Below are 24189 nucleotides of genomic sequence, written 5' to 3'. Positions count from 1 at the left end.
TAACAGGCTATGGCCCATATATGTCCTATCTTCCCAGATTTCGCCTAAGAGACAGTGACCAATGTATTTGTGGCAGTACTGGTGACCCAGATCACTGTCTGTTTGACTGCTCGCCCACAGGGAATTCACATTTAAAAAGACCAATTGCAATCAATACGCCAGCATAGTTCAGGAACACAATTAAGAATAAATATGCTCTCAGCCGCATTGGAGACTGCACTAGCATTGCTAAAAGCATTGCTGACAACCTGGAGTGACTTCTTGCCTTGGACACGGTGCCGTCAGCAGCCTGTTCTGTACCTATATTAATTTACTTAATGTCTTGTGTTTTTTGTTTTCGCTGTTTTTAATTATATTTAATATTATCCAGAACTCATTTAATGTATTCCACAATTTGTAATGTATTTGGTCATCTTTACGGCTGTACCTGATTTTATAGCACATCCTTAATATAACTGTATGCTTAACATGTACGATAATAGTGAAAAGTGCTCCGCTTAGTCTCAGCAGTCCCCACGATGCACCTTCTTTCCATGTTCTGGTCCTTACTTCAATGTTCCTCGTTTCGTGGCCAATCCCCGGAGGATACAGTACTAAGCTCTTTATTTATGTTTATTCATGTATTTATTTTTAATTCCATCGACGGAATCCAACAGGCTGAAAAGCACCTAACCCAGTGGGCCAGCTGTTCCGTTGATGGTGAAAAGAAAGAAAGTAGACAGGTCGCTCCTAACGCCATACTGTTTGTTCATCAGGTAGGAATTGCAAGTAGGACTGAAATTTTTGTAAGATAATTCTTTCAAATATCTTGGCAAGATTGTATAAAAGACTAATCGGCCGGTGATTTATGAACTTGGTGGTTCTGAAGGCCCTGGGAAAGGTCACTTATTGGCCGGCCTCGGGGTCTGTTATGTTCTGAGCGGTGTGGAACCGTAGCCGGAAGGTTAGTTCCCCTCGGTTTGCTGTGTAACGGCCCACTGCGACGGGCTCGCCCAACTGGCAGGAGCAACTGACAACCAGTGCTGCCTGGTGTCATATCCAGGTGGTGTGCTGCTCTCCTGGAAGGGTAATAGTGGATGTTGAACCTCCACGAAGTGCCCAAAGGAGGAGTAGACCCATAGTGTGATTTAGTTCACGGCGCGGGGAAGTCAAGAACCTTGTTGTTGTTGTTGCGGCTCTCGCCATATCATTGCCTTTCAGGAATTGTTCTGATGTTAAATAGAAACTGATCCTTAAAGAGAACGTGGCCCCACTGGTATCCAACTGCGATGCCTCACGGGCCTAATTTATCAGAGCTCTGATATGTGATGGAGAAAGGAAGAACTCCATAGGTCCTCATACGTTCTACACGTCGCGACTGGTTATGGACCGACTTACAGCAGCAGAGAGATGCGACGTCAGCTGTCGTGACGTTAGTGATCTACAACGTCTGCGCACAGCAAGAGGAAACGATCATCTGCCGTTATTGTAATTCTCCAGGGTCAAGACTCACGTTTTCTACACTCGTTTTGATAAATTTAATAACATTTCTATAGCCTGTTATTGGCAACGCAAGGCACATTCCTCTTTCTCGCAACAGCGAATTATCTTGCACCAGCTTGCGATAACCCCCGACAGCCCTCCAACATATTTCATCGGGCAACTGATGTCTTCGGCTCATGGCTATCTCGAATTACACGAAACGTTGCTTGTAAATTGGCGCATAGGCCCATCAGGTCCCTGTTTAAGACGTTGTTGTGTAACTACAGCATTGCTAATTCTGGTTGCTTATTTGCAGTTGGCGATGTAACCTCATATGTAAATTATACATTTAAATTCCCGTTTTATATAACCGTACCTTGCAGCCCAGACGGTATAGTGGTTAGTGACTCTCACTGCCGTAGCGATAAGCCCGAGTTTGAATCCTAGAGAGAGCATGGTTGTAACTGTCCGTCCCTTCATAGGAAGCAACGATGGCCACCTATTAGATGCTCACTTTGGCCACCAATTCCGACCCTGATAGTGGCGCAAGGCCCACTATAAGCTACCCGACCATTGTTAAAAGGAAAAAAAACATTCGTACCTTTCGTTTTAGCGGTTGTTGCTTATTTTTTAGCAATTTTAGCATTAAAACATGGAATTATGAAAAGGATGGACATCGTTTTGAGCAATTTCTTATAACTTGATGGTCTTGAAAACAAAACTAATGCTTAATCTCTTGAAGTATTAAATCAATAATGATTATTAACAGAACACTTTTTCTTCATTGTTAAATTTTGAAGTGGTGGCCGAAATAAATTCGAAACTTATCAGAGTTGGAAACAATTATCTTTTTATTTTTCCCGCCACTAACGTTTTCTCTTATCGCTATACCGATATATATATATGTGTGTGTGTGTGTGTGTGTGGGTAAGATTAAAAAATATGGAAATAAAAGTTATAATTTAAACTAATAACAATAGCCTCTTAATTCCCTTTCTCTGTTGTAAAAATAATAATGCCTTTTTCTGGTCTGCTTCCTTTCTGGATCAGTCCAGTTCGTATGACTTGTGTAAGGCTGATGACGTAACAATACGTAATTCGGAACTTGAACATTTCGAGAACTGAAATTTTCTTTTAATAAGCAACTTAAACAAAAACCTTCGCTTGTTCAGCTTCCGTGTTGAATAACTGCGCACTTTTGCTTCCCGTTAAGACGCTAGTTCGCTCTTTTAGCCTCTGCCAGTAATTTTCCATTGTTTTAGAAATATAATCTGCATAAATTTGTGGCAGGCATTTGTGTGGGGCACACCCACAATGATGATATAAAATGAAAAAGAATATGTATCCTCAGAATTCATTATCCAGATATTATGCGTGGAATTTACGGCTACGCTTATCTTCGAATGTCATTTTTCTAGCCACGTAGTAAAGACTCTCCAAGCTATAACAGAAAGAACCGTTGCAGCTTTCTTCAAGTTCCCTATTTTCTCCAAGTTTTCCTATTACTAATAAATTATTGATGTATTACTTAGCAGCTTTAGCGCAAGATTTGGGTATTTTAAATGTGTGTGTGTGTGTGTAAGATAAAAAATAAGAAACTTAAAATTGCTAACTTTAATTTCTCTACGTCCCATTCCTGTTTTTAAAATACTAATATATCAATCTGACGTGCGTCATCTGAAAATTAATCCATTCCGTGTTTCTGTAATTATGTTTCAATGCGATAAATTCACAGCCAATCAGATTAAAGATATTTTTGTCTATAAATACCACTGCGACTATTATATTTTTAAATTTTGTACCTCTTTTTTTAGCGTTTGTTGCTTATTTTTGTAATACTTTAAGTATCAAAATAGGGAACAATGAAGTGGATGGACATCGCTTTGATGTGGTTTACTGAATGCAAGTTCGTGTGACTTGATGATCTTAAATACAACTCTAATTCTTGATCTCTTGAAACTTTAAATCAATATTTATTCACAAAACATTTTTCTTCTTTCCTACTTACTGAAAAGGTGACCGAAATGAATTCTAAATATGTCACAGTTAGAAACACTCACCTTTCATGTCAACTACCTGGATTTTCGTTCAGTACTTACTTAGATGGCCCCAGACGCGTAACGACTTGCTGATACAGAGACGAAGCGCCTACTCTCTTCGTTTCGGTATCCATGACCTCCTATGAATGACATATTTCATATACCATTCAATCTAAGGCTCAGTAAGGAACTCTGTAATTACTCTGGGAAGTATTTCTTAGGCAGCAGCGCCCCAGAATAACACAGTACAGCATTATAGTACCGAAACTGATTTAACTCTGATCTGTAGTAGTAATTCCACATTGTATTTAACTGGACGTTAGAACTTTTGGACTTGCAGATCAATAGGCATATTTATTTGATTTTTGTAGGTACTTTATCGATTTCCACCGGGGACAAATTTGTATTTTGATAATTCGCTGCATAGTATTTGAGGATAACGTAGTTGTTAAAAAAATGTGGGATCTTTATGTATATTGTCATTACTTGGAGAGGCTATAACACTAGACACAAGGATAACATTATCAGAAAGACATGGTTGAATTCTGCATAATTTAATTGTTGCATAAAGCTCTTCCACAGACGTACAGTATTGAAAAACCGTTCACAAACGTTTCGATAAATGTACAAAGAACATTCAGCGTAACCTATGATCTGGTATGGAGTTTTAGTCGCAGGCAACTGGCAGTTACCGCTGAAACTGCCGAAACTGTTTCTGCAATTATTCAGCAAATTCCAAGGAAATCAGTCTGAAGAATTGCAGCAGAGACTGGTTTGAAGCGTTCCAGAACGCAGAAAATACTGAGAAGACATGTTTCCACTCAAAACTCAAAGTCATCAGGCCCGTAGCGTACAGCGCCATCTGCTGGCAGCTTAACAACTTACAGCTTTTACAATAAATATACCGCTTGTTGTATTACTCTATCAACCTTTGTTTTCGAGATTTTTAGTTTTGCAACCAGGAATTCCTTACACCCTATACATGTAACACTTAATGTAAAAATAGAATTAAAAAGCAACAGATGCCGTTAAATTAGATATCCTTAATTGTTGAATTACAATGAGAAAGGGTAAGTCAGCCTTTTCCAAGTAATCAACAATAATTATTTTAACTAAAATTTTAGTTTAGGAATATTTATGTAACTGAAAATAACTTACGAACCTAGTGAAAGCTATCGTAATTATTGTTACAATAGTTTTCGTTAGGTTAGGAAACATTTCGTTTCGTTAGTAGTTTTCCAATGACAATAGTTTTTACACTACGGTTTCCCTAGAGGTAGAATATCTCTAGTTAGTAAATATATATTGATTCTGGATCATTATGTTTTTCTTCTGTAAAATAACCGTTATTAACGCCAAACTGATTGCAGTAATACCTAGCAAATTTCCATACTATGGACATAGTCATATATGTAGTAATGCCAATGAGATTTTGTGGAATTTTCCCGTCATCAATTAAGAAAGATTTTCTCTTGAAAACGCAAATACTTATTTTATTACGAACTCTAGGTGAATTTCATGGAACTAGGAATTGGATTTCCAGACGAGCTGCTAAATGACTCCTACGTCTCTGAACTGTATGAAAATGTAAGGATCTTCATGTTTTTTAACGAGTTTTCTAAAATTTATTTAATATCTAATACTTTAAGATAATCTGAAAACCTAGTAATTATTTAAGTATTTTTTCAGATAACGTTCAGTAACGAAAGCCATTTTGACAACGCTTTGAAATTATTGAAGCTGCTACAAGATCAGACATACTCTGTAGATTGGTTATCTGTGAAAGGTGTGAAGTACGTAACATATGAACTATCAAAATTAAGTGATTAGTTTCATTTTTTATATTTCCGTTAAAAAAAAATTGGAAAATATTTTGAGAAAAATTCTTAAGCTCTAAAAGTCTGAAATAATTTAGCAGTAATCTCGTAATTACTAACGTTTAGAAAAACAGAAAGTAATTTGCGTTTACTGTATAGCAGAATCTTGTTAAAATCGTTTCAAATTCTGAATATCTTAACTATTTTAAACATTACAACGTTCCGATTGTCTTCTTGTTTACATATACGTTTTACTGAAATGATATAAGAAGTGATGGTCTTACCTTAGAACTCCTGCCGCTGTGAATCTTGGATCATGAATCGTCAGTTTCATTTTTAATTCCAACTACTAAAGAGTTGTTACTAATATCTCAGGTAGGCCATTGGCCGCCCGTAAATTTTTTACTTAAATCAAGGGTGCATGAGCACCGCACCCGAAGGCGAAAATGGTCTAAGTGGCAAGTCATCAGGGAAGGCAGTAAGTTGAGCTAAGTCCAAAATCATCTTTTATGCAGATTAAACTTGAATTAAGTTCATGCAGAAATACTTCTTGAGTAGGTGCTAGGAGCAATGCATGAGTTGACTAACTGAGTTCCTAACTAAGCAGCAGATACGAGTGAGAAATTACAAATCACGTGACTGAGCGTCGCAATATCATTGGTTTGAATTTGCCATTGCATAAGATCACATTACTGCTGCTGTGTTACCGGTACGTCTGACTAGTATTCGCAAGATTTATTATTCGAATCCTGGCTAGGGTATATGAAATTACTCAAGCTCCTTGTTTCAAACATTTCAGATTGCTTAATAGTGGGATTCGTCTAATATTTGTTTGACGGTAATTCTTTATCATTTGGATTTAATTTATTGTATCTCATTCTGTCGCGCTAAGCGTCATTTAAATAAGCGAGAATATGAGCTGCTTCCGCCTTGCCTTATGGGTTCTTTTGCTGCATAACTCGTAGCACATGCGGCCAGCACTTGGAAAATCAATGATTTGAGCCCGGTCTGATGTTCTCATGATTCTTGCCCCAAAAATTCTAAATTGTTTTGCAAAGAATGTACGTTCTCATTTATTACAACCAAATTATTAAATCTGGAATCAGTTTAACTTTAGACCAATTTTACTATGTTTTAAACATTATATTGGTATCGAAAATCGATTAAATCACATGCATATCTCTATTTAGCTAGCTCAGCACTTTGTATTTTATTTATGAAAAAGCAGAAGAATGGATAGCAAGAGCTCCACTGCAGACTTAAAGCAATAACGAAGTAAAATTCAAACATAAAAATCAGTATTGTTTAATTTACAGCAAAAATAGTCAACTAGACTGAAATGAGTGCATTCTGTCAGGTATCTTTGGGACTTGAATTTTACTGTATGATACTCTACAGCTTTTTTGAGGTTTGCGCTGATTACTCTTCGAAACGGTATCCATCATTCATTATTGAACGGATTTAAAGCGAATTTTTTTTATTTTAGAAGCAGCATAGAAAAAGAAAAATTCAGATATCTTCATGAATTTAGATATTGTCAAAATACTTAAACGAAGAGATAATTTATACTTTTCTTCAAATATGTGTGAAGTATATATTTTGGTTACAAATAAATGGATGATTTCTAAACAAATTAAAGTAACTTAGTAAATGCGTTATTACATTTCATGCTAAATAGTTGCCATTAAATGTTATCGAAGTATTTCAGTGAGAAAATTTATAGTTCCCTGCAAACATGTTTGATGTACTTGTTTTGATAAATAACGTAGATGATTTCTAAACAAATTAAAGTAACTTAGTTAAATATATTATTACTTTTCATTCTCAGTTCCTGCCATTTTTGTTGGACGTATAATACTTGGTAGTGAACGAGACGTACGTTATTGTGATTCATTTATCTGTCGTCTCTGCAAAATTTCTGAATTTATTGTTTATATTCTCTTTTTACTTCCTTGTACGAAGTAAAAAGGAAGTATTATGGGGAAGGATTGATGATAAGCATAACTATAACTCATGAAGATAAACTAGGATTTATTTATTTACATTAGAATGAAAAGAAAAGTAAAAAGAATAATCGTCAAATCATTTTGGACACGTCTGCCCTCACTATCGTTCACGTCTCATCTCATCTGACCACACCCTAATCCAGATGGCGCTCTTACATAATCTTAGTTACAGTTACAGTTCCCACATAATTCGGCCATCCGACATAGTCTTCTGCCCTCAGATGACAAGAGCAAACAGTGAAATTTAACATATGAAATAAGGTAAAAAGAAAAAATAATAATACTATTAAACTATAAATGAAAATACTAAATTAATACAGATAAATGGAAATACTAAATTAAAGAGATAAATGAAAATAATATTCTATCTGGATATTCTAATAACAGCACCTAGAAAAATCAAAGAAAAGATGGATAGGATTTAAAGTCCAAAAGTGTAGAGCAGTTCATATGAGTCTGTTCATAAAACACTAAAGTTCAGGTAATATGTTCTGATGAAGTCCGAGGTTTCATAAATTCGGCGCAAGTACTTGTGTTCATAGGTCCATCGAAGAAACCACATTTTTCAACATCATAAGTGTCATTTGGTTTGACTTTTACGATTTTATAGGGTCCGAGAAACTTGGGTTTCAGTTTAAGACTAGGTCCATATTGTGTACGCTTGATTGCTACTAGATCATGAAGCTGGAACTTACGGGATGGTTTACGTCGCAGATTGTAAGTTTTACGATTTTCAGCCTGGACTTTCAAAATCTGTTGTTTCGCTTCCTTGCGAAGATCCTAGCGAGCGTTGACGAAATCTGACTAAATCTCTGCATTTAACAGCTCTGTAATTTTATCATGATTAGCAGATTTCATTTTAATTCCAAACATGAGTTCGAACGGGGTTGTATTGATACTCCGTTGGTATGTTGAGTTGATCACTTGCTGAACTTCACCGACGTGTATATACCATTTTGACGGATTTTGAATCGATAATTTGGAAAGAACAGAAATTATGGCAGAATTCAATCTTTCAATTTGTCCATTGGCACGAGGAAGTCCTGTAGTAATTAGAATGTGCTGTATATTGTTGGTTTGAACAATAATCTCGAAAATCTTTTGAAGTAAATGCTGAGCCTTTATCTGAAATTATACGCGAAGGATTTCCAAAGACAAATTTTTGATATTCCAATTTAGATATTACTTCGGCGCTATCAGTAGATTTTGTCGGGTAAAGCCATACAAACTTTGTGAAAGAGTCAATAACAGCAAATATATACTTGTAACTTTTATGGGTACTCTGCGTTGTAAAACATTTTATAGCCTCGAAATTTCACAACAAATTAATAAAAATAGAGAGCAAAATGATTTTTCTTACCTTGTATCCAGCGCATCATCAAGCGAGATCATACCTAACTAACTTGTAATCCAAAATAGGTGTAGACGGAAATTGTAAGATCACAAAACACATTTTTTATTAATACATGAAAAATAGGTAAAAATTTGTTAGTATTCCAAATACATATTGAAAAAGAAGTTATAGAGAATGTCATATGACTGTCCTTTCCTGAAGGAGTGAGAAAAGTAAGTATAAAGAATAAGTGTGTTGCACAATTAGCTCTTTTTCAGGGTTTCCAGTTCATACAGTTTACCGTGCTATTGGCGACAGTCCATCACTATGTGCATACCAACACTCTGGAGTGGTCCTAAATGATCAATGTGATAAATGTGAAGTGGTACATCTTGTTTGGGTATAGAATGCAAAATACCTTCTTGTTTACCACATTTACGATTAATTAGTATGCAAGGAACACAATTAGCAATATAGCTGTCAATTTTATCTTTAAGTTTAGGTATATAAAATTCTTGTTTGATGAGTTCTTTAGTTCATTTAGAAGCGAAATGTCCACGAAGATGTGCATCCTTAATTATGTCACACTGCATTGATTCTGGAATAAGAAGTAATTCCTTATCGTCTGGAAATTTATAAGATATATCAGCTTTAACACAATAATCATCATAAGGTTTAACTTTAAGACTTCTCTGATAGCTCGGATGTGATCATCTTGCTCTTGAGCGTTTCGTATTTTCAAAATGAGGCTATCCTGAGTGATGACCATAACAGGGGATCTACTTAATGCATCAACATGCGTCATTCGTGTTCCAGTTCTGTGTTCTATTTTGTAGTCGAAATCTTCTAACATCAATGCCCAACGTACTATTCGTGTATTTAAGTCTTTCTTGTTCATCGTCATTTTGAATGCATTACAGTCAGTAATAATTTTGAAGTGTTTTCCTAACAGATAAACTCTAAATTTTTTCAAAGCTTGAATTACAGCTAATACTTCAAGTTCGTAAGTGGTGAATTTCTTTTCTGCGTCAGATGTCTTTTTGCTCATGTAATAAACAGGATGTAGGCAATTGTTAAGCATAGACTTTTGCATGAGTATACAACCATAACCATGGATACTGGCATCAGTGTGTATTTCGGTATCGCTGTAAAAGATTGAAAGCTTTTCTTTCGTTGTCACCAAAGTGGAAGTCGTTACCTGTTTCAAGGGGATCAGTTAATGGTTGAGCAATTATGGAAAAATTGAGAATAAATTTACGGAAATATCCGGCAAGACCAAGGAAACTTTGTAAGTCTTTGTGACTTTTAGGTTCAGGATAATTAATAACAGCGGCTGTTTTAAGAGGAGATGGGAACAGTTGACCATTTTCGATGACATGACCAAGGAATTCAATTCTACGACTTAAAAATTTAGAATTGTTAAAATTAATTTCGAGACTATAAGCAGATGCAACTGATAATGATTCAAATGCTGAATCCCTTCATCTTCATCTTTAGCAGGAGTTATGATATCATCTAGGTACAATAAAACATGACCATGCATAATTAAATCCTTGAAAACGGAATTTACAAATCTTTGAAATACAGAAGGAGAAGTACAAAGACCGAAAGGTACACGTAGAAACTGATATTGTCCGTTATGTGTCACAAATGAAGTGTAATGTCGGCTGTTTTTGTCGACACTAACATGGAAGAAAGCATTTTTTAAATCGATTGTAGTGAACTGTACGAGCATCTTGTAGTTTATCCAATATGTCTTCTATTAAGGGTAAGGGATACCGATCTTTAACTATTTTCTTGTTTAATTTCCGATAGGCAATACAAACTCTAGGGTTACCGTTTTTTTGGCGTACTACTACAACTTGACAAGAATATTCGGAAGAACAAGGTTCAATTATGCCGTCGGCTAACCAAGTTTGAATTTTCTTGTCTACAATGTCTCTTTCGACAAAAGGTAATCGTCGAGGTCTGTGAAAAATAGGTGTTTTATCTTTTACTTGAATAGTCGTCTCAATGTTCGTAATTTTGGTTTTAAGAGGTCTGTAATCGGAGACAAGATTTTCAATAATTCTAACTTGTTCTTTTGTAGCAGTACGAAATATTTCTAGTTCAAATGTTTGATTAAGGGAAATATTATTGATGTACACATCTTCCGGATCATTTTGTTTAACAACATGTTTAGAAATATGAACACCATCTTTGTTTATGTTAACTTCACCCTGTTTAAAAATGTCCATGTCAATTATAGCGTCAAATGGCATTACATTACTGTCGACAACATAAACATTAGTCGTAAATAATTCCGTATCTATTAAAATGTCAGCTGTAAAATAACCCATTGGTTTAATTTTGTCATTACCAAAGCCAGTGAGCATATTATGAAATACACTTAAAGCGTAATTCCCGATTTGTTTATAAATGTCGTTAGACAGAACCGTTGCTTCGCTTCCGGTATCAATCAATGATAGCGGTGAGTGATATATCATTAATTTTTATTATTTTATGGAGTAGGTTCGGTGCATGAAAGTTGATTGATGTGACAGCATTCGTTTTTCAGATGTTGGACTGTTGTTTTTGTCAATTTGCTTCGGAGATTTCTTAACACAGGTAAAGGATTTATGACCGAAATTTCCACAAGATACACATTTGAGTCCGCGATGTTGGTCGGGACAAAATTTAGATAAATGACCAAATCCATTACAATTATAACATTTAGATGACTGGTAATTACTGGAATTTGCAGAGAAGCCTTTTCTATCACGTAAAGCTAAAAATGTAGATTCACGAGATTGAATTTCGCACTTTAAAAAAGAAAGAAGATCAGAAATTGTTACATCGCTTTTTGAATATGTGTTTCGCTTAAACTCTAAAACAAGATTTTCTGGCAATAAATTTAGAACAATTGAAATCAAAAGTGGACCATAGGATTTTGAATCCTCTTGCAGTGAATTTAAATTTCGTACAGCTACTATATCGAGTTCATGATATAACTTTCTCAAAGCTGGAACATTTGAAGAGTTTTTAATACTTTGCAAGTTTAAAAGTTTACACAGAAAAGAATCAATAATAATATCTTTTCGACCAAAACGATCTTTAAGTAACTTTACACATTCGTCGTAATTTTTATCAGTTAAATGAAAATCAGATACTACACTTAAAGCTCCTCCAGTCAAGTATGTTTTAAAATAGGCAAACTTTTCAATTTTCGAAAGGGAATCATTTCGATCGATAGTGGTTTCGAACGAATTCCAGAATTCATTCCACAATTTTGGGTCTCCTGAATACGGTTTGATTGTTAACTTAGGAAGTTTAACTGAAGAAGGTGAATTTAAACTATCATTCGAAGTACTTAATAGTTTTTCAGATGTCGATGAGTTAGTAAAACTCTCTTTCTGTTTCAATAAACGTTTAAGTTTGTTAGTATACCTAAGACTACTCTAGGGTTACCGTTTTTTTGGCGTACTACTACAACTTGACAAGAATATTCGGAAGAACAAGGTTCAATTATGCCGTCGGCTAACCAAGTTTGAATTTTCTTGTCTACAATGTCTCTTTCGACAAAAGGTAATCGTCGAGGTCTGTGAAAAATAGGTGTTTTATCTTTTACTTGAATAGTCGTCTCAATGTTCGTAATTTTGGTTTTAAGAGGTCTGTAATCGGAGACAAGATTTTCAATAATTCTAACTTCTTGGTAATCAGTGCTAGTGTGAGGGTGACGTCTTATCATCAAACAGAGATCACACTCACGATTCAAAGTATCAGGTTTTTATTCCTGGTTCATAGAAGAAAAGATAAACGGAATGAGTATGTACAAATGGATTAAATATGTTTAGGAGAGTAATCACAACACTGGTTCCAGTATGGAGATGTAAAAGTCACAGCTGACCACCTACGTGCGGGCGGTCACTTTAGATAAGTTCCAAGTCCGATCGCCTACGCGCGACCAGTAAGCGTCTAGTTGTAGCTCCTTCGCGAGCGTTCTGTTAGACCGCTTCTGTCGGACTTCTCGAACCAAGTGAAGATTGTTAACCTGGAGAGTTCCTACAGAGAAGAGATAGATAGCGACATCTGGTGCTTCGTTGAGGCACGATTCCCACATGCTTGGCCATCCACAGGTGAGGACCTCGAAACACTGGAATACATCTGTAAAACAGAAAATACAAAAAAAAGAAACATTTGAAAAATAGTTTTCAAAATGATCCCAAGTTGCGATGTACCCGCAGAGCTGTATGGGTACCCGTAGGCCAATTCCCCGTAAAAAAAAATTATGGATTTCTACGGGGCATTTTTAGCAGGGCAGCGAAACCTAGGAAGCTTTGCAATTGCTTAACGTTTTTAAGTTGAGGAAAATTTTTAACTGCAAGGGTCTTATTTGGAGATGCACGAATTGTACCTTCTTCAATTAAATAACCGAGAAATTCAATTTTTCTTTTAAGGAATTGACATTTTTTTAAATTAATTTCTAGTACATATTCTGAAGCTACTTTTAAAACTCGTTTAAGTTTTTCTAATCCGTCTTTTTCGTCACTGGAAGGTATGATAAAATCATCCATGTAAATCGCAACTGTATTATCCCTTATTAATTCCCTGAATACATTATAGATAAATCTTAAAAATACACTAGGACTTGTGGTCAAACCAAACGGTGCTCTTAAAAATTCAAATAAACCTGCATGAAAAATGAATGCTAAATATTTGGTACATCTTTCATCGACTGGAACGTGGAAAAAACCATTTTTAAAATGCAAAGTTGAAAAAACTTTCGCTTTCCCCAAATGATCAAGTACTTCCTCTACCTGGGCCATTGGAAAAGAATCCTTCACTACTTTTTTATTTAACTGTCTGAAGTCTACGCATAATCTATGTGTTTTATCACGTTTCTTACATAACAGAATTGGAGATGCGTATTCGGAACAAGATGGTTTAATTATCCCCTTTGCAACCACTCGCCTATCTGTTTATCAACAATTTTTTGCTCAGCAAACGGTAATCTCCGAGACCGTTGCGATACTGGAATACCATCTTTTAACACAATATTCATTTTTAAATTCGTGTCTTTAGTTTTATTTGGTTTATAATTATGAATCAATAACGATAAATCCTTACGAATGTTCACATCAGTAACATGCAAGAAATCCACATCACATTCGTCAATCACATTTTCAAAATTTAATAAAAAACACTCTTGTAATGATGATTCACTTTTAAAATCATTTTCGGTATCAGGATTAGATGTTTCATTTTTTTCTTCCCGACTTACTTTTAGAAATTGGGAATAAATGTTTGGTGTTAAAATTAAAGGAACAAATAATTTATTTACGGCTGCAACAATGATTTCTAACCTTGGTGAATTGCTATTTAAAGATAATCCTACTCTAGCGATATCTGCCCCTTTTTTTTTCGTCAAAACATGAGCTAAGTATTATTTTACCGCCCAGCAGTGTCTTTATTTGAATGAATGATGAATTTATGACCGGAACTTGAGCGCCTGAATCGATAAGTACTTTTATGTTTTTATTTTCTATGAAAATATCAGCATATTGCAACTCGTGAATAAAACTGACGTTATTAACACTTGTTTTGTTTTTTCTTTCTGTTTCCTTATGCGATTCGCTTTGTTTACGTTTTACACAATCCCTAGCGAAATGAAAATGTTCACCCCTTCCCCCGCAGACGTAACATGATCTCTCTGGCGTCGACGAAATGACTTCCGGTTTGCTTTTAGGTTTGCTACGACGGAATGAGCCATTCTTAATACCTTGGTTTTGAACACATGGTACTTTCGATTCATTAGACTTAACTTTAGGGTTATGTATTTCAGACAACGATTTTCTTCGGGATGAAAAATATAAATCACATTCTCGCCCTGACTGTGTTGGATTAAACCATGTTTTCCCCTCACGAACACCTATGTATTCTTTCGTTTTGAAATCCAAAGTTTCATATAATTTATCTGCAACAATTAAATCAAATAACTTAAAATCGTTTTGTATCTCCCTAACCTGACAGTAGTATTCAAATGCTGCTGTCAATCGCGATGCAAATTGAACATGCGACTCGTTTGCTGCGCGTTGAGCATGTTTAAAGATGTTCAGAATCTCTCTTGGTGTCGGCTGAAATTAAGCTAAAAACAACTCTCTTAGGTTTTCGTAATTCGACAATCCTTCTTCAGTTGCACACGTTAAAACATTATTCGCTTTAACCCCTAGCAAATTAATTAGTATCTCAGCTTGTAAGTCTTTGGGAACGTCTTTGGTGGCAAAAGCTTTTTCCAATGAAATGAAAAACAAATGCAATGCCTCTGGCCGCTCAGGAACAGAGATTGTAAGCGTTTTAACACTTTTCAGTAAATTTTCAACACTAGTCTGTGCGTTTCTTCTATCACCCGATAATGATTGTGATTTTAAATTTTCTAGCTCAATTTGCTTCTCAATTTTGGCTAATTTAAGACGTTCGATTTCTAACAGATAGTGTTCATTACTTGTCTTAGGCATCCGATCCTCGGACGATCGATTTGACGACGCCACGAACAAATTCAATGTTCGTTTTGAAGACATCAGAATTTTCTATAATTTTTCTAATGTTAGCTTTTTTAGCATTTTCTGGAACATTCTCTCCAATTCTTTCGACAATTAATTTTAAATCACCCTTGTTTGAATTATTTAAGAAACTCATTTTAAAACGAAACACGAGTATCACTATCTTAACCCTCCAGGCGGCAAGGCCGTATATATGCGTTCGAAAATAATTGCTCTCATAGCGGCAAGGCAGCATATATGCGTCCAAATATTTTGGTCCTCATGGCGGCAAGGCAGCATATATACGTAAATTTAAATTTTGGCCCGAAACGGCAAAGCAGCATATATACGGCCTGTCTCAGAGTGCCCTCCCCTCTCTGCTCTTAATGTAAACTGACAGGTGATAATTTTCCTCTGCGGGAGGTAATTGAGGAGAGGAAACTATCTATTCGCTAGGGGGCAAATGGGTTTTATCGTTAGGTTTTGAATAACAGCTCGGAATAAATAGCTCGTTTAAAACTTCCAGCTGTTCTGTGCTTATACCAGCTATAGTAAACTTAAATGTTTATGCTCGTAAAGAGAATTTTCATTTTCCAGCCTAATTATTCTCCAAATTTTAGATGCAGTTTGGCAAAATGTAATTGGAATTAAAATTAAAATTGCAAGAAACTGCAATAATATTTTGAAATATGTGATTTCAATTATATTGCAATTGTAATTAGCTTCACAATTACAATTAGGAAGTAAGTACTTTTTAAATGCAACAATAATGTATGTAATTGCATTTTAATTCTTAAGTCTTACAATTACAATGCAATGATAATCACAAACATTATAATTATATAATCTAATTACAATTACAAATTTTATTGCATCTAATCACAACTACGGTAATATTAGCTAATTACAACGTAATTTTAACTGCAATTGCAGTAGGTAATTATAACTAAGTAATTAGGGAAGTAATTGTCTCTGATAATTAGAATTACTTAACATAGTGAAATTATGATCATAATTGTAATTCTAAGTGTAGTATGCAATTGTAATAAAATTATGCAATTACTAAGTAGTTATAGTTAAAAAGTAGCTGTTTTTTTAATTACAATTACAATTTGCGTAATTTCATTTAAATTACAATTACTCTATATTTGTGAAATCCAATTTCATATTCAATGCAACTGCAAACATATAATCTAATTACAATTACACTGTCATTGTAACTCCAGTAAGTAATTATAATAATGTAATTAAGATAGCAATTGTTTCTGATAAAAGCAGTTACGTAGCCCAGGAAAATAATGATCTTAATTGCAAATGTAATTGCAGAATGCAATTGAAAACACATAGTAATTGGAATAATATTATGCAATTATCTTGTAATTACAATGTAACAATTTTTAATTACATATACAATTTACTCAAATGCATTTTAATCATAATTGCATTTTAATTGTGAAATCTAATTGAATAAACGGTATAACTGTAATTATATAATCTAATAAAAATTACAATGCAATTGTAATGACCTCTTAATTAAAATTGCGCAGCAGATAATTGTAACTATTTAATCAGAAAAACAACTGCCCCTTATAATTTCAGTGACATAGGCTAAGGAAATCGTGATAATATTTGAAAATTACAGTCAATAAGATTATATTCGAAATGTTTCTGCATTTTGGATGATGAGTTTTTAAATAATACAACGGGATAATCACCTATAAGAAAAATATTCTGTCTAAAATTCTGTCATGTCTTCTGAATCATCTTACATATATTGTAGTTTGTGGTACCAGCATAAATAGGAGTTTATTTAAAGGAAATATTTTATATAGACCGAAATGCACATAACGTTAGTAAGCAAATATGTATGTTTATGATCTTCGATATACATGTGAACTTAAATTACAAGATTAAGGGAAAGCAAGCAAAGAGTTATGCCAGTGCAAAGGGATGTTTTCGCAAAGGATTTGTTACGGGACGCTTGTCCAACCTGTTGCTTTAGCTGGTAAAAAAGGATTCTGATCAGCAATCAGTATGCTTAATTGCTGTGTGTATTAGACATTTTACTAAATCCATTTATTATGAATTACCGCCCAGACAGTAAAGAGGTTCGTGACTCTGGTTGCTGTACCGAAGAGCCTGGTTTCGAATCCCGGATAGGGCATGAATGTAATTTGTTCGTCCTCTTCATAGGTGGCAACGGTGGCCCACGTATTAGTTCCCTCCTTAATAACATGACCGGCCTTAGTAGTGATCAATGTCTATAAACGGCTACTCCCTGCCATTGGAAAAAAAAAATTACGAATTGGTCTTTTATTCAACATAACACACATTTTCCATAAATAGTCAAAATGCATTATTCAGTTACAAGTGAAAGTACTTGCATGAACTATTTTCCATGATTGTTTCACGTAAGAACAAATAAAAGTACAATTTTCTTATGCACCTGTGATTGTCATATTATTTGGATTACGGTAAAGACTGAAAAGATGCTTCTGTGGAGGACTTTCTAAGGGAAACTGGCTCATGTTCACATCACCCGTTAATAAAAGCAGGAAAAGATCTTTATTTAATTGAATGCAACGAAACGTTTAAGAAGAATGATGTACTCATAGAGAACTTTCTAAAATAAAATGATTTGTATTCATGTTAAACATAAGGAAATCCACGGAGCTATCTAAACATTTAGATTGTTTGCCAAAATGGGCATCCGATTTGAACTTGTAGTATTCAAAAGACGACTTATTACTCTGCTGAGCGAAAAATCTAATTGCTTTTGGAGTTATATTGTAATTCGAACAATCATTGTATTACAATTATTATTATTATTATTATTTCCCCAATGGCAGATTGGGAACAGTTACAGTGCAACACAGTCCATTAGTCTATACAAGGCCAGAAGTTGCAGTCACTTTATTATGGAGGCATCTAATATGTGGGCCACCATCGCCTCCTATGAAAGGACGAACAGTTAAAGCCATGCCTTCTCCGGGATTCGAACCCAGGCCCTTCGGTATCGCAGTCAGGCTTCCCTAAACACTATACCATCTGGGCGGCGCAATTACAATTATAACTGCATTAGTTGTAGTTTTAACTACAAAGTAACTACAATGAATTACCAGCTTTTCTTAGTCAATAACAGATAGCTTAAACTTTAAAGATAAATGGAAGGTCTTATAATTTGTCGAATAGCAATATTCTAAGAAAGTGTAGTCTCCAGGATGGTCGAAGTTTAATTACAGTCTTACATTTCGCATACTCGCAGCACTTGCCCAAAGGCTGTTCCAAGATTATTTCTGTTCACCTCATCCATTAATTTTGGAGACAGAATCATGTCTAGAGACATTTTTTTCTGAGGACAGTATTTTATATAATAGAAAAAAAAATAATAATGCGTCTCCCTCAAGGTGCAGGAAACAACGAGTACTGATAAATTTAATTGAAATTACAATTACAATTGTAGTTAATACAAATACAATGTTACTTTAACGGTTAGAATTACATTATAGTTCCTAATGGCAAAAATATCAAATGAGTGTTATAGATTAGTATACTTATCACAATATTAAACTTTTAATACCGTTTTATTTTATTTAGCTTATCAGAATATTGAGCTTTTTAACACCGTCGGTACTGAAAAAATGTTTTACTACTGTCATGAAATGTATATTTGATAATAGTTTCTCATTGATGTTTTTCTTATATATTTTTCTGCAAAATCCATAAATATTTGCAATGGAAATAATTCTGAGGCTTTTATAATACTTCTAAATTTTCATGAAATAAAGTTCCATTAAGGTTTACTTGAAGGAGACTCTCAATGCAAGCACTCGAAAAGAAGTTATGCTACATTTACATATTATGAAATGGTTGAATGTACAGTATTTACTTGTAACAGCGGTGCTCAATATATCGCGTTTTCTGAAAGAATGCATATGTTGCCTAAAATCGAATTTAAATCACTATAATCAGAATAATTGGCTAAAGTATTAAATTGTAATTTTTACAGCATCAATCGAATTAGTGGATTTTATTGAAGATAAAAATGTGTTGATATTGACAAGCTATATTAGTTTTTAATGCTAGCTAGTAGCTATATGAATATAATGAATGTGATATAATGAATGCTACTAGTAGCTACTCTAGCTAATAGCTAGAGTAAAACTCAGGATATGGTAACATTAAATAAATAAATAAATAAAATTTTTTTAAAAAAAAGAAGAAGCAGAAAACGAAAGCGAAAAGGAACTGAATACATTCGGAAAGAGAAGGCTTACTATGGTGAAACATTAGAAACGTGTAGACAAAGTGTTAATACTTATATGTGAGAAAATACTAAGGACAAATTAAAATACATCATAGCTACGTTTGGTGCTTTCTATATTATTTGTATCAATATTAATATAAGTACCGAAAAATACTTAAAAAATAGGTATTTTTGAAAATTTAAAGGAACAAAATTGCAGTCTGAAAATTTATAGCAGCGGAACTTTTGAAGTAATTTGATGCCTTCTGAAGGTCGCCATGAACATAACAATTTATAACTGTCAGCTTTTACAACTTGGAATCAGATAAACTCTATTGTTTGGTAAACCGGACTGTCTAGTAATGTTTTCGGTACTGTCTAGTTTCCGGGAATGGCGATGTATGCAAGCTTTTTCCTCTTTCTGCCCTAAGAATAAACAGCTCATAGGGGAATTCTGAAAAATATATATCCCTTTCATATATGTACGCGTTTCTTTATTTAGATAGCTTTGAGCATGCAAATTCAGTAAAAATCAGAAAAGAAGTACCATACTTATAACAAAGCAGGTTATCTCAGTAAATGAAGGGAATTAAGTACCAGCGATGGCAAGATTTTCCCATGGTTTGAAGACTAAGTAATTTATTCCATTCAGAAAATTTTCTCGGAAAGCAAATCATCACTTACGGATAGAAGAATGTTCTAAAAACTACGAGATAAATTTATAATGGGAATAAAAGAATGAAAGAAATCGGAAACTCTTTTCTAGTAATCATTTTACTCCTCGAAAGTTGGTTTCAGTATCACCTTTTTAAGGAAATGACACATGAAATGGATTTCAGAAACTGAATCTCGAAATCATCAATAGCTATCCAATATTCTGCATTTGTAAATATTTATTTAATTTGCATTTCAACCAAATGTTGAAAACAAAGCGGAAAAAAATCTCCTTGCAAAAGGAGAAAAAAAAAAAAACGATTCCCATTCTTTTACAGTGATATTCCATTAAATTATATCAGAAAATCATATCACTGTTGGATGCATTAAATACTAATTTCAGACATGTTACCTGTTTATGTTGTTAACTCTCTTTTGTAGCTGAACACTGGTAGTTTTGCCTAAGTTTGAATTCCGGCGAATGCGTTCGTTGCTTGGTATTTTGGTGAATTTTAGGTTGAATATACCAAACCAGTTTCCCTGAAAAAGTCATCTACAAACGCATCCTTTTCCTCAAGCAGGTGCCCATCGTATGCTGCCTGACGAATGTGCAAGAATTTTTCTTCTTTTACACAGCTTTCATAATCACATATTATCCACCAGCGGCCGAGCGGTAAAGACGCTGAACACTGGTAGTTCGGTTCGTGGTTCGAATCCCGCGAACGGGCTGGCTGCATGGTCGTTTTCGTGGTTTTCCCCATGTGTAACGTGTATACGAGCCAGTTTCCCTTAGAAAGTCCTCCACGAAGGCATCCCTCCATTTAGGCAGATAACCGTCGTGTGCTTTGCCTTGAATAATACCATAATCACATATTATATTATTGAACATTTTTAATTTGCAAAACTATAAGTTATGGAAAACTCTATGACATATTTATTTAGATTAATAAAAAGATAAAAATTAAATGCGTCATCGGCATCATTTTGTTAGTAATATCATTATATAATCTATAGTAATTTTTTTTTTGTTTTTTTAGTGTACTGGGAATTAAAGAAAATTTCTCAAAAGTATCATCATGTTTTCGTAAACTGATATATATTGTTAAATTATTATATTAAATTTCAGTTTATTATAGCAGAAATCGTAAATAGCTGCATTATGTATAGCTCTTGCTTCACTGAGCTTTCGGAAGTTAATCTGCGTCCATCCGCATAATCGAGAAGCAGGTCGATTTGTTTCTCAGTGCAATCGCTGTGGGATCTTAATTCTACTAACCGATGTTCTATAAATTTAAAATATTTTGCCCTGCCTAAATTCTGTAGCTCTCTACATTCTAAAACTTTTGCCGTTGTCAAGTGCCAAATTCTTAGAATTTCGCCATCCCTAAATGTTTTTGTTCGATGACTCTTTAAATTCTAAGAATTTTTCAGCCATTAATCTGCCTCCTGGCCAGACGTGTTTTTCGATGCCACATATGTCACTGAAAAAGGTTGAAAAATCGGAATTTTAAAAGCAAACTTCCTACTTTTCATCAAATAAATTTTATCGATTAGCAGTGCTATGGAAGCATTAAAACATTTATGTAATAAATACACAAATACTTCAGAAACATTTTTTTCTCTCTACTGAAGAAAGGCCTGTCTCTGACTACCTGCGAATTTGATTAAGTTTTATCCAAAATCTACGTCAAAGCGTTTCTTTTTGGCCTAATATTAAATTTTACATTGGCATGTTCCTGTCCCTGCTTGATGTTGACAAGATTTATTCAAAACTGATTGTTCTTATTTTTTATTTCAAAACAAACAATTTAAATGGAAATCCTGAACTTGCTTTTATTTATTTAAATAATAACATTTGATAATGTGAATTGAGATCAAGAAGTAATTTGCGTATTTGAACCCAAAAAAATGTTAAACACCAATTTTGAAGCTTTTGTTTTGGTTTGCTTTATTTTTCCTTCAAAGCAAGGGAGAGCTATCTGCCTAAAGGGAGGAATGCCTCCGTGGAGGACATTCTAAGAAAAACTTACTCGCGCCCACATTATGCACAGAGAAAACCACAAAAATTCCACTTTGAAAGGTAAAAGTGTCTAATTTTTTAGAGCGAGATTTTCCTAACAATGAATTTTAGCAATTTAATACAAGTGCTATATTTAATTAAGAATTAAAACAATGTTCTTTTGTGATTTACGTAAGGTAACTCTTTCTGTCGAAAATAATCATATGAAAATGCACCGAATTTCAGTACCATGTAATTTAGTTCGGAAACTGAGAGGTATCTGTGACATCTTGTCTATATGTAGAAAATTTTTAATAAGGTTATTATGACTGAAATTTGTTTCAAAATATTCAATCAACCAATAAATGCGATGAAGGTAAACTCCCCTTTTATAAATATGAAACAAGATAAACGAAATAAATTTGTGGTAAAATGAATTACAAACATTATGTCGAAATGACTGACACTGAGCATGTGTTTGTTATTTTAATAGTAATTTAATTATCAATTACATGTAGCTTTCAATAGGAATTAGGTATTTTAAGCCTCTTATAAATTTTTTCTTAGCGTTAAAGCTCGATAACATGAATCAAAAACAGAAAATTAGTTAAACTACACTGTCTCACTAGTCGTAAGATTATATTACTGAAATATGCATATAAAAACAAATTAACATTCTATAAACGTACATTAAAATACCGAAACGCAATAAAAATTAATAACATTTATACTTAAAAAGCAACAAAGCCGGGCTCATGTGAATCACTAGAAGAGGCGCCAAATTAGCTATGCGAATTCGAAAATTACTTTAATTATTAGGGGAAATAAGCTTCGTCAAACTTAAATCAATAAAACAAACCAAAAAAATTGCAAGAAAACCTGGAAATTACTGCAATATGCATTTCAGTGTTATTTCTTATTTATCAAAAACGAATTTTTTAACGTTTTCATTTGAGAATTATAAATAATTGGCTACATTATTTCTCTGAATTTATAAAACTACGATTAAAAAATACTTTAAGAATTACGGTATAATTCTGCTATAAGAGTTATGACATTTTGATTTAATACAATTACTTTTGCTTAATACAAGTGTAGCTATTTTTATATTTATATGGACGCGCATTGACCTTTCTGCCTCATGTGAAAAAATATCTTGGCACGGCTCTGATAAGCAATTAAGATTAGAAATATGCCCAAAATTAGTAACAATGCAATACAAAACTTCCTTTTCTGTTTTGGATTTCCAGAAAAAAAAAAAAAAAAAAATCTTTTTTCGTCTAACCAAAGCATGGACACAAAACGTGCTCCTACCTCCGTAAGGGCAAAAGCAGCCCATCTGCTTAATCGCCTCTAGGCGGTAATCAAAGGACAGTAGGAAGCCATGACTTAAGTGAAACGACTTGTTGATCGCCCTACAAGGAGGGGGAAAGAAAATCTAACAAAGGCCGTTTTCAGGACAATTTTGGTTCACTCTAAGTGAAAAAAAAATTGTAAACATGGTTAATTTTTACTGCAGTTTTCGAGACGTAAATAGATTTGAATGCGAGCCGCCCGGTGGGTTAAAGAAGGAAAAGTTTTCACAGTACCTTTTTTTGAAGTTCGCCGGCTTGGAGCCCCCATAGTTGAGAGGGTGACGTCTTATCATCAAACAGAGATCACACTCACGATTCAAAGTATCATGTTTTTATTCCTGGTTCATAGAAGAAAAGATAAACCGAATGAGTATGTACAAATGGATTAAATATGTTTAGGAGAGTAATCACAACACTGGTTCCAGTATGGAGATGTAAAAGTCACAGCTGACCACCTACGTGCGGTCACTTTAGATAAGTTCCAAGTCCGATCGCCTACGCGCGACCAGTAAACGTCTAGTTGTAGCTCCTTCGCGAGCGTTCTGTTAGACCGCTTCTGTGGAACTTCTCGAACCAAGTGAAGATGTGTTTACCTGGAGAGTTCCTTCAGAGTAGAGATAGATAGCGACATCTGGTGCTTCGTTGAGGCACGATTCCTCCACCTAGTGTTTACTTTTTCCTCAATTAAGTTTACATCAATGAATTGTTCAATTTGACTATCTAAGCACTTTCGTTTATTCATTTTGTCTATTAAAACTTCT

General features: G+C 34.2%; 1 long non-coding RNA gene across 1 annotated transcript; it reads right to left on the bottom strand.

Annotated features, from left to right (window-relative positions):
• Window positions 1-12411: 12411 nt before the first annotated feature.
• LOC146994370 (uncharacterized) lies at window positions 12412-23958 on the bottom strand. The gene is made up of 2 exons (XR_015043861.1): window positions 23663-23958; window positions 12412-12799 (listed from the first exon to the last, which is right to left on the bottom strand). It is a non-coding gene; the product is annotated as an uncharacterized LOC146994370 (long non-coding RNA).
• Window positions 23959-24189: the final 231 nt, after the last annotated feature.

This window comes from Stegodyphus dumicola, chromosome 11 (assembly GCF_044657685.1).
Source record: "Stegodyphus dumicola isolate Sdum_Otavi_A_Nest chromosome 11, ASM4465768v1".
NCBI classification, from domain to species: Eukaryota; Metazoa; Arthropoda; class Arachnida; order Araneae; family Eresidae; genus Stegodyphus; species Stegodyphus dumicola.
The sequence above is the reverse complement of the archived record's forward strand: the minus strand, read 5'-3'. Positions and strand labels throughout refer to the sequence as shown.